Source organism: Panthera uncia, assembly GCF_023721935.1.
Source record: "Panthera uncia isolate 11264 chromosome A3 unlocalized genomic scaffold, Puncia_PCG_1.0 HiC_scaffold_12, whole genome shotgun sequence".
Classification (NCBI taxonomy): domain Eukaryota; kingdom Metazoa; phylum Chordata; class Mammalia; order Carnivora; family Felidae; genus Panthera; species Panthera uncia.
This window is the reverse complement of record NW_026057579.1, coordinates 39,177,699-39,187,769: the sequence shown is the minus strand read 5'-3', so window position 1 is coordinate 39,187,769 and position 10,071 is coordinate 39,177,699. Positions and strand designations below refer to the sequence as shown.

The 10,071-nt window shown below is 49.1% G+C and overlaps 1 long non-coding RNA gene across 1 annotated transcript; it reads right to left on the bottom strand.

Annotated features, from left to right (window-relative positions):
• Positions 1 to 4,116: 4,116 nt before the first annotated feature.
• LOC125937729 (uncharacterized) lies at positions 4,117 to 9,310 on the bottom strand. The gene is made up of 4 exons (XR_007462491.1): positions 8,440 to 9,310; positions 6,802 to 7,062; positions 6,003 to 6,133; positions 4,117 to 4,710 (listed from the first exon to the last, which is right to left on the bottom strand). It is a non-coding gene; the product is annotated as an uncharacterized LOC125937729 (long non-coding RNA).
• Positions 9,311 to 10,071: the final 761 nt, after the last annotated feature.

The window sequence follows — 10,071 nt, the reverse complement described above, 5'->3', positions numbered from 1 at the left end:
TACCAAGAAATGGTTAAGATTTTTCTACCCAATGATAAAACAGGCAAAAAGAAATTAGACCTCCTTCCCAGGACCCTTGCCCAGCAAGAGAGCACCAGTTTCTGGCCATCTCATTGGCAAAGAATTTCTGTGTGAATAAATCAGAATTTCATCGAAAAATGCATGGCGAGAAGAGGCACAAAAATTGGGGGAATAAAAAGTAACAAATCCATCAGATTCTCTAGAGTGAGGCTTAAGAATGTGACACTGGACATTTACCTTATCAAAGTTTTTTCAAGAGATATGAATTTTAATAAACGTGTACCTAGTGTGCATGTAAAAGGGTATGAGTATCACGAAACCAGGTTTGAGGATCAAAAGTGAGGATTCTGGGTTCACAGGAATACTACTGCGGACTATGACAATTCTTGGAGAGTAGCCAAGCGACGACAGAGCGTTCTAGAGCAGGAGAGAGGGAGACGTCGGTCTGTGGGGGGCAGACCTCGGAATTTACAGGCACGTGTGCACGGAGGGCGCGCCCCTGCCCTCCGCCCCGTCTGCACACGCTGCCCGCCCTGTGCACATGTTGCCTTCAGACTTCCAGGTTATGATCTGCAGATTTATCGTCGTACCTTTTCCCGAGGAAAGATGGCGGCTCCTGCTCCGGACGCACCTGCAGCCCACGCCTGGGGGCTGGGATGCGTCACGCGGGCTGGTGAGCCAGGGAGTGAGCGTGAGCCCAGCGTCCTCACGATGCACTGGTGGGCCGAGGATGAGAGGGCTTAGGGGCAGGACTGTGGCCGAAAGCCACAGTGTCCGCCAATCGATTATTGAGAACACGTTAGGTATGAAATGGAATTTCTTACAAAATTCTTTTTTCATAAATGTTTACAAAATAGGAATAAAATATTTTTGATAGTGAACGCACATCCAACTAGTCCTTAACCCCCTAAACTGAGGATGTTGAAATTCCATGACCACATAAAAGTATCTTCTGGGAATGAAATAATTTTAAATTAAAAGAGGGAAAGAAAGGGGCGCGTGGGGGGCTCAGTCGGTCGAGAGTCCGACTTCAGCTCGGGTCATGACCTCGCAGTTTGTGGGTTCGAGCCCCGCGTCGGGTTCTGTGCTGACAGCTCGAAGCCTGGAGCCGGCTTCAGATTCTGTGTCTCCCTCTCTGTCTGCCCCTCCCCTGCCCATGGTCTATCTCTCTCTCTCTCTCTCAAAAATAAATGTTAAAAAAATTTTTTAAATAAATAAATAAAAGGCGGAAAGATTAATAAACTGTATTTTCATCGTTAGTGTCTAAATTATTTTTAATCTCTCTCCCTGATAGATTGTACAATTTAAGACAATTAAGTTGTCCTGTTTAACATTTTTGGACACCCTTTAAGATACAAGATCATAAATTTAGTATTTGGGAACTACATCCACCAAATTTAATACTTCTCTTCCTTGTGCTCCCTCGAGGTACTGAACTGAGTACGCGCCCATCTCCCCGTACACGGCACCTGACTACGACTCTATTCAACACCCCAGCTGATGTTTATGGGGCACTCGCTCTGAGCCCAGGGAGAATGAAGCAGTTTTCACGTTATCTCACTGATTGTCAAAATGGCGTTAGGAGGCAAAGAAAACCGCCCTCATGTTACTTGTGGGGAAGCAGGACCCACGTGGCAGGCGACATCCTTCAGGCCACACGCAGGTCCCTGCTGAGCCCTGATCTAGCGCCTACACGGCTGCCTCCCTGAAGACTGCGGGTCCTTCAGAGGCAGGGATGGGGGCGGGCACCTGCGCATCCCAGCGGGACCCACGGTCATGGCCCTCTGGAAGTCCACGGAGCAGCTGTGGCAGCACGTGGCTGCAGGGCACAGGGGGTGGGGAGCATCTGGTTCAGAGGGTCCCAGCACCTGGAACCCCTCTCCTGACTCTCCACCCGCGTTTCTTCATCTGTGGTGAGATGGGCTAAATGTGAAGCATCTGGAACACGCGCATACATGCACGCACACATGCACATACCTGCACACACGTGTATGGGTGTACGCATACCTACACACATGCGCACACACCCCTCACATGTGCACACAATGCACACGTGCTCATATGTACACATAAGTGCACACACGTGCACACATACCCTCACCTGTGCACGCAATGCACACGTGCCCATGTGTGCATGCATGTCACGCACATGCATGCACACGTGTGTGCACACCCTCACATGTGCACACGTGTGCACATGATGCACACGCCCTCGCACATGCATGCACATGTGTGCACACACGTTCCTGCGTGCACGCACATGCACACACGCACAAGGACAGAACACCCCTCACGAACCCCTGGGAAGGCTGCCACCTGTTCTCAGAGCATGAAGCAGGGGCCCTGAGGGGGTGTGGTCATCAAGAGGTGGGAGGCTCAGCTCCACCACCAGCTGCGTCCGGATCTCTCTCCAGTGGAGTCGCAGGACCGTTCGGCTGCGCGTGAGGTGAAGGGCCTTCTCGGGGACTTGGCAGGTGGCTCTTCTGCCTTGTGCCTGCGGTGGGGGGTGGGGGGCGGGGGGCGGGCAGGCCTAATACCTGGGGGTTTGCTTCCAGCAGCGCAGAGCAGGAGGTCGCAGGCTCTGGGCACGCAGGCCTCGAGGGTGGACGGTGGACGTGCCCGGGGACAGCTCGGCCACGTGGATGGGGCACATGTGGCTGACCTGCGACTCTCAGGGCGTCACACCATTCCTTGCCCGAGCCGTGGCTCACAGCCACGTTCACGCCACACCCCACACTCAAAGAGAACACGTCCCGCCTTTGCTATTAAGTCAATGTTTGCAGTAAGGCAGGTTTGGGTGGATCCCTTCCTATAGTTAAGGTAGAACCTTTCTATTCTTGGTTTGCTGAGAATTTTTATCGTGAATGGACATTCACTGTATCCAAGGCTTTTTTTAATCGAATAAGGTGATCATTTGATTATTTCTTTTAATGTGTTAATGTGACAAATTTAATTGATTAGTTTTTTAATGTTAAACCAACTCTTTGTTCCTGAAATAAACTTTGCTTGGCTATAATACTCCGTGTTTGATATGTATCACTGATTATGGTTGCTGATATGTTTACCGGCTTTGCCGAGATAATTCACTTGCCGTAAAACTTGCCCATTTACAGTGTATGGTTGAGTGGGGTTTCTGGAACATTCACAGCTACGGAACAATAACCACAGTGTGACCCTACAACGATTCCGTCCCCTGCAAGGATGCTAGTATCTTCACACACGAGCCCCTGGTGGGTTTGCCTGTTCTAGACACCTCAAATAAGTGAAATCCCACCATTTTTGTCCTTTTCTGGCTGGTTTCAAGGTCCATCCACATTGTAGCAAGTATGAGGGCCTCACTCCTTTTGTGTCTGACAATATTTCGTCATACAAGTGATTGTATGGACACGCCGGCTGTTCCCACCTTTGGTCTCCCATGGACGTGTGGCTGTGGACCTGTGCACAGGTCTGTGTGGGGGCCTGAAGCAGCTCTCCTGCACGAAAGAGGCTGGAGGGCCCGACCTGCCCTCGTCCACAGCACGGGTGCGGGTGCCCCGCGGCCTAAGCCATGGTCATCCGCTCCATACCGGCCTTTGGCAACACAGAGCTGAATAAAATGTCACCTCCGGATTTCCTCCAGCCGCAGAGACCTCCCCGGAGAGCCCTTCCGCCCCAGAAGGCTGACCGACGGGAAGGGACACCGGCCTCTTCCCAAAGGCAGGGCTGTGCAGAGCTGGCAGCAGGCACAGCTAGGATGTCTCTGTCCTCCAGTCCTCGCCAGAGGTGCTCCTGCATAAGAGCCAATCTGACGCGAGCATCCTGGTCCGTCTCGGGAAACCGGAGCTCTGCACCACCCTGCCAGAATCTGCTGCCACTGCCTCCGGCTTCTGGCTGGGGTCCGTCTTCCGATAAAAAATGGGTGGGGGAGTGTTCCCTCCTTTTCTATTTTCTGGTTGAATTTTTGCAAGATTCAGTGGTAAACTTCTTTGGGTTTAGAATGCTCTTCGCGGGAAGCATTCACTTCCAAGATTCGGCAGGCTTAGCAGTTCCGGAACATCCATGCTCCACACCTACCCCGCTTAGAAAGACGCACCGTTTAGGGATTTCTCCATATCACCGAGTTTTTTGTGTATTAATATCTGCTCACCTTACGTTCATGTCTTGTAATTTAGTGTAACCTTTGTAACTATGCAGATGAGGGAAACACAAAGCTGAAGCTATTACAGCCGTCGAGAGCACAGACATCACAGCTTCTGCACGGGCCCGAGGGGGTCCGTGTTAGCCCAAGTTCCCCGGAGACCTCGAGTCAATGGGGTATGTGTCCACCCACAATGTGATAGCATCCCCAATCGTCCCTCCACACGCTGAGACAGAGGGAGACGGACCAAGGGCTGCAAGGCTGGAATCTGCAGGGCAGGCCAGCACCTCACTCAACAGGCAGAATTTCTTCTTTGAGAAACCTGGTTTTACTCTGGAGTCCTCCGCTAATCGGGCGAGGCCCCCACACCGTGGAGGGAACGCCGCTGTACTCCGAGGCTGCCGACCACACCTACAAGAGACCTGCACGGTGACACTCCGGGTGCGCCTGGACAGCCGAGTGGACCCTGAAGCTGACCATCACAGCCCCGTTCCCGGCTTTCAGCCAGGAGTGCTGCTGTCCTGTGTGGCCAAGTCCTCGGCAGAGAGTGGGGACTTGACTCACGACGGCACCTGTCCAGCAGAGAGGACAGAGAACTGGGTCAGTTCATCTTTTCCTGTGTCTGACTGCACGTGACTGTGTCATCTCCGCTCGGAAGGAGCAGCCCTCTGGCATGAGGACCTGTTTGCCATGGTTCTGTGTGGCTTTGGTCTGCACTTGAGCAACTAAAGCTACAAGTTCTCTGTGAGTCTGTGCGCACAGTAGTTGGAAAAACGCCTTACCTGTCACTGTGGGACAGTAAATATCTTCCTGCCCCGGAGTGTACTAATAAATTAGATTATGGGGCCCTCGTAACCAAGGAACTCTTCTCTGGCTGGTTTGTAGTCTAATAGGTGTTTATATAAAACTAATATTCCTTGAATTCCAAGAAAACTGAAGAGAACTACCACCTAACATTGGAAGTACACTAGAATTTTATGAAAAAAAAGAAAGAAAGAACAACTTTTCTAGAGAAACTGCTAGCACAAAAACATTTTTGTTCCCCATAAGAAAGCAAATTCAGGGGCGCCTGGGTGGTTCAGTCGGTTAAGTGTCCGACTTCAGCTCAGGTCACGATCTCGCGGTCCGCGAGTTCGAGCCCCGCGTCGGGCTCTGGGCTGATGCCTCAGAGCCTGGAGCCTGCTTCCGATTCTGTGTCTCCCTCTCTCTCTGCCCCTCCCCCGTTCATGCTCTGTCTCTCTCTGTCTCAAAAATAAATAAACGTTAAAAAAAAAAATTAAAAATAAAAAAAAAAGAAAGCAAATTCAAAGAAACCACAGATAATCCTTTGACAAAACAATCTAGTTGGATAATTCTGATTTACAAACTCAATGTCTGATACAGTTTTTCATTTAAGTTTTATAAGGTCTCTGTTTTGTCATGACAAGTCTAGTTAATTTCAACTTCCTAAATTTCCTCTACTACTTACTGTTTGGATAAACTAACGACGTGTTTGTATCATCTTTAAGATTATAAAGTATGTATAATTATGCCTTCAACTAAATGTAGTTGTGGTTCTGACCGAGGAACCTGTTCACCGCGACAGTAGTTACATATCGTGTGCGACCTTACAAATAGTTGCTAAGATCTTTAAACTAAGACCTTGGAATAATAGAACTTAGCTTTCTCCTGTTTTTAAAGTGGCTATATCTTTGGGTCATGTTAATGAATGCATCCGCTTTTATACATTATGTAGGAATTTTAAAATGTGCTTCCCCAAAAAGAGTCAGATTACGTAGCTTTGCTCATCTGCAAAATGCTTCTGGAAAGTGAGGTTCTCAGTTCCTATCTCTTGCTTTCCTCTGTGAAGTAGGAATTAACTTACCTGGTTAGAAGTTTCCATGGTTATGGGTGGTTGAGACCATCCCAGCAGCAATGGTGATGGGTATACGGATGAAATGTCCATTGAATGAAGGGAAAAAAGAGACTCATTTTCCTGAAGGCTGCTGGTTAATCCTGTATGTGAATGAAGAGAGCTTGTGAATGGACATTTTATTTGCTTTGGGTTCTATGTCTGCAAATAATGAATTAGCACAATGTGTTAATATCTTGGCAAGTTTGGCTCCGTTTTGATGGATTCATTCATCAGAGTTTTAAAAAGGATCTTGGGAATCCATTACAGCCAACTGCTACCTTAATGCAAAACTGACTTTACCTCTGTAAGAATGACAATCTAGCCTTAGAATTTTCAGCCTGTTTTAATAGCAAGTAGTAACAGGTGGCGGCTTGCCTTCCGTGTAATCCACCGATGGCAGATATTCTGTTTCTTGCCACAATAACGTTCTGTTCCGTATGTTCACTCTCTCATTTCTTTCATTATTAAAAAATTTGGAAATGGTTTCTCACTTGTGAGGGAGCAAATGGTTTTCAAAATGTCATGGCTTCTGTGTTCTGTTTGAGTCTGTATCGTCACCGATTAACAGGCCATTCACTGTCCAGAGACACCGAGGATTGTATCTTCATCATATTTCTTACTATTTTTTTGATTTTCAACATTACAAACCCAATCTCACCCCCCCACACACACACACACACCAGAAGAAATGTTCAGGGTGACTTTTATGCTCAGACTTCCTCTGCGATGTCCCCCATGGCCAAGGAAGTGCCTCTGAGATGAGCCTCACCTTACAAAGAGATGACCGAAAGGCCGCCCTGTTTCCCTGGGATACCGCACACGCTGCTCGCGGACCACAGGTGTGAGCCTCTGGGGAGAGGCATCTGTCCGGAGAAGCCTGACCACCAGGTGACTTCTGTCCGGTAAGTGGATGCAGGCAGGTCTCAGAGATGAGCTGTTGGGGAAGACGCTGGCCATTTCCAGTGTCCTTGCCGCGTGCAGGGTGTCCTCACCTCAGGGGGGAACCGAGCGTCCAGATCTAATGAAACGACTGTGTGTTTAATGGGAAAAGAGGGTGTGACTTTCTTCTGTCCCAGTGTGGGAGTCATCGCAATATATTAACTACGTGTCCCATCATCATCAACAGCTGGGTTTGCGTTTGCTCTGCTCTCCCCAAAAGCTAGAAATTAGGTTTCTGTTAAGAAGGCAGCCTTGTGTCCTCCAAGGGAGAGCGTGATGCTGAGCTCTGACCCACCACGGACCCTCAAGGACGGGCTGGAGGGCCGATCAGACAACTGCCGGGTAGTACCCTGTTCCCAGAACTGCCTTTGGTTTGGTAACAAACGGCTCCATGAAACAGGTGACCCGAGAGCCAGCACAGTGAGAATTAATTGTGTCTCACTGATTACGGCCATGTGTTTTGTCATAGAACAAGGTCTGTGTAGCTTTCCTCTCTATTTCCAGACAGGTTTGTATGGATGTCCCTGAAGCTCTCTCTCTATTCCTTTGTTCCTCCCCAGAACAGAGGGTTACTGTCTAACTTAGTAACCAAGCGCTTACCATGGAAATAAAATATTCAAAAGCAAATATTTTTACGGAATAGTTTTACTTTCAATGGCAAAGTAATCACTTTCATGGGTTCAAAAATAAATGATGCACTTTTTTTTTTTTTTTTTTTTGCCCCAATCAGTTGTGCAAATCACGTCATAATGGAGTATTGTTTTGGAGACTAAATCTCATTTGACCAAGTTTGGAAAGTCCATCATTAAGCAGCAAGGATGTCCTTTGTCAGTGGAACCAGTGCCTACAAAGCCTTTCTAGGAGCTGACCTTGTGTGATCCCGTGGTTTGGGGTCCTGGCTCTAAGAGCGTAAGGAATGTGTCTCCCAGGCAAATCAGGAACTCTGTCAGGTTGAACAACCTCGGGGAGAGACGCACCTAAATTTCTAGGAAGCAGGCAAAACTGAGAGAGATGGTTTTCTTGAATTTGGTTTCCTACCCTTAGAATAATAGACAAAGAAAAACAGCAAAACAGTCTCTGAAATCCTGGAGGGTGTTGAAAACACAATCCTACATCCCTCGCAAACAAAAGAAGTTTAGCCTCTGGCGCAAACACTGGGTAGCGACTTACTGGTGGTGATGAACGAGCTCTCGGGCTTATCCTAGCTCGTTCACGTTTCTTGCAGACCAGTGTAAACAAACCACACCCAGACACAAGGAAACCAGGGTCCCTGGGGTCGCGCACAGTCTGGGGAGGGTACCCAGCGTGGCAAGAGGAACACTCGAGGCCGACCAGGAGGTCAGAGGGTTACTGTCTGTCTCCAGTGTCACGCTGGGTGTCGCCGGGCAGACTCCCAGGGTCACCTGGTTGGTGTTTCAGGGATGGGCCCGTTCCCTGACTTTCCACATATTAACACACATTAACTTACAGAAAAATGAGGGTGCGGAGACCCCCGTCCCATAGCAAAGGAGGTGTATTTGTCCAGTGAGCGGTCAGTCACCTCTGCAGGCACAGGAGTCCTCGGAGGTCACAGCCCCTCCGGTCTGTGCGACATCACTCTGTTGGAGGTTGTGTTTGCAACGCTAAGCCAGCATTCTTTACGTGAGCCGACGTAAGTACCTTGTTCTAACTCACGATGAACCACCCTCATCTTCCTGCTTGTTACCTCGTGAAGGCATCAGTCGAAGTCTATGGCATGTGCTCCTTTAAAAAATACTCAAATTTATGAGACTTGTCCATGCTCGTTACCATCATTTGCTGATCTTGCCATTTCTGTATGTACAGCTGTCCGCGGCTTCCAGAGTATTCTGTCACATGGGTGGTGGCCAGGACTCTGCTCACTGCTGATCAACGAGTCACGGAAGAACAGGTTAAAAGCGGGGACCAGCGTGGGACCAGTGTCTGCCAACGTGTGCCGGTGTCTACAAGCCGCAGGACGAGGTTCTCCGAGACGGATTCCTCACCACAAATATGCTTAATACAGTGTTAACTTGGGCTGCGGAAATCACCACCATGAGGCATGTGACGGGTTGTGTTCAACATAAAAGACGCGCGGAAGTCCTGACCCCTAGCGCCTACGCAGGTGACCTTATTTGGAAATCGGGTCGATGAAAATAAAACACGTAGAGATGAGGTCATCCCAGGGTAATAAGAGCCCGAATCCAACACTCCTGGGTCCTCATACGGAGGCCGGGAGGGGTGATGTGTCCACAGCCCAGGAGACCACAGCTGGTCAGCTCACGAGCCACAAGGCTGTATGTACCCCTGTGGCCCTGGGGGAGCCCCCCCAACACTGCGAGTTTCTGGCCAGACCCTTCTGGTCTGAGCTGTGAGGCAATAAAGGTTCATTGTTTTAAGCCACTCAGGGTTCTGACGGCCTGAGGCAGGAAATTAACAGATACCCCTGAAAGTAACCCGTAACATCAGGTACCTTTTAATCAACCCTTGACTTCCCAGAGTTCGGATGTTTTCTGCTTTCTTTAAAAGGTAAACTACAGGGGTGCCTGTGTGGCTCAGTCAGTTAAGCATCTGACCTCAGCTCAGGTCACGATCTCACTGTTCGTGAGTTTGAGCCCCATGTCAGGCTCTGTGCTGACAGCTCAGAGCCTGGAGCCCGCTTCGGATTCTGTGTCTCCCTCTGTCTGCTCCTCCCGCTGCTTGCACTCTGTCTCTTGCATTGTCTCAAAAATAAATAAGCATTAAAGAAAACAAAAGGTTAAGCTGCAAACACCTTGAAAGAGATTTGATGCTGGGCTCATTCTCAAGGAAAATTTCTAATAGACAGCTTCTAGTTTTTATTTTTAGTGTAGACCGTGTCTCCAGGGGTCACTTCTTCATTTCTTACATTTGTGACCTCTGCTCAAGGAAGGACACCCCTGCCCAGGCCCCTCTTGTCACGCAGGGACATGACCTTGCCAGCAGTGGCTCAGTGGAGGGACTGTGAATTATATCACAGAGAATTAGCTCCTTCCACGAAGCTGCTACGGAAGAAAGCCATTCCCACTACGTTTTCCCTATTCACATATGAAAAAAAAGGAGTGGGGCGCCTGAGGGCTCAGCT